The sequence below is a fragment of the Orycteropus afer genome, unplaced genomic scaffold, assembly GCF_000298275.1.
Source record: "Orycteropus afer afer isolate SDZICR_OR568_19922 unplaced genomic scaffold, OryAfe1.0 scaffold00009, whole genome shotgun sequence".
Taxonomy (NCBI): domain Eukaryota; kingdom Metazoa; phylum Chordata; class Mammalia; order Tubulidentata; family Orycteropodidae; genus Orycteropus; species Orycteropus afer.
In genome coordinates this window covers 20,833,766-20,835,253 of record NW_006921596.1, presented here as the reverse complement: position 1 = coordinate 20,835,253, position 1,488 = coordinate 20,833,766, and the positions used below count along the sequence as shown (strand labels likewise).

The following is a 1,488-nucleotide window of genomic DNA, read 5'->3' as shown; positions in this document are numbered from 1 at the left end:
ATAAATAAGACGCTCGACAGGAGATCCCTAATTGGAGCCAGTTTTTCTTAAGTGGATACACAATACAGTGCACAACTGGGTGTTGGAACATTGATAGTGTTGTTCACATGTAATTCAGTTTATCTTGTAAACAGTTCCAATTTCAAACAGTACTGTCTTCTGTTTTCAAAAATGATAATAAAAAAAGGTTCGCTTCATCATGTTTTTTTTTTTTTTTCACACTAATTAGAGGCAAGCTAGCATTGTTTTTCCCAATGGTTTTCTCAATAAAAATTCCCTCCGTTTTGTAACCTGCCTCCGCTCCTCGCCCCTGCTCTTCTCGCTTTCTCTCCTCCTCGCCCTTCTTTTCCTCTCCTCTCTTCCTTCTTTCATCCGTTTCTATTTTCTGACGCACAAGTTCTTCACTGTGCTGAGAACTAATTACTCCAATGCACTGAACTAATTATTCCTTTTCAGACCCTGGCCACCCAATCCTAATGCTGGAATTTACTTGCTTGAGGAATGTGGCCTTATGGCCCTTTTGAGAGAATGTCTACAACATTTTAATTTTCATCTGAAAAATGACTAAATAGCTTCTCATAAAAAGATAAGAGTTTCCATATGCAGAGAAAAACAAATGTATTCCTCCTGAAATCTGGCCATTGCAGAAGCAACTGAAAGGTTTTCCTTTTCTGGGTAAGAGGCTTCCTTTATATTTGGGTAAGAGAAGGCATTGCTCTTCTGGGGGTCTTGACTGCACCTCATCTATGGGCACCCTGACATTAGCACCATCCTCTAAGAGAGGGCTAATGACTTAGAGACTATTTCTCTGTTAACATCACCATAATAATAACATTAGCAATAAACAATATAAAAGTTATTATGCTGTGTCTCTGAATGTTTAAGGAGTGTGAGAGGAGGGGAGAGAAAACCAGAACATTTTCAACAACATTATATATACCTTCCTTCAACAAATTGAGCTAGTTTCCTTTTAAATCCACTAAGAAATCCCCCAAATCCTCATTTCTAAAGGCATCATTAGAAATATTAACTGCCACAGCCATACCTTTTGTTTTTCCCTATAGGTCAGAATCTATGCATTCTGTAAAGAGCATTTCAACCCCCCTCCTGGTTCTCGATTTTAAAAATAAATAAATAATCTATAGGTGGACTGCGGCGTAGGTGGTTCAGTGGTAGAACTCTCTCCTCCCATGTGGGGGACCTGGGTTCAATTCCTGGCCTATGCACTTGATGAACAGCCACCACCCACCTGTCAGTGGAGCCTTGTGTGTTGCTATGATGCTACACAGGTTTCAGTGGAGCTTCCAGATTCAAATGGACTAGGAGAAAAAGAAAAAAAAAAACTCTAGGATCACAATAGTCTGATCCACAATCAATCATGGGCAGGAGGCGGGACCAGGCAGCATTTAAGTCTATTGTCCATGGGGTCACCATGAGTCAAGGAGCCAACTGGATGGCAGCTAGCACCACCAACAACAATAGTTGGAT

At 40.5% G+C, this 1,488-nt stretch overlaps 1 non-coding gene across 1 annotated transcript; it reads left to right on the top strand.

Annotated features, from left to right (window-relative positions):
- The first annotated feature begins 1,155 nt into the window (after window positions 1-1,155).
- On the top strand, window positions 1,156-1,226 carry TRNAG-CCC. Its single transcript has one exon. It is a non-coding gene; the product is annotated as a tRNA-Gly (tRNA).
- The last annotated feature ends 262 nt before the right edge of the window (window positions 1,227-1,488 follow it).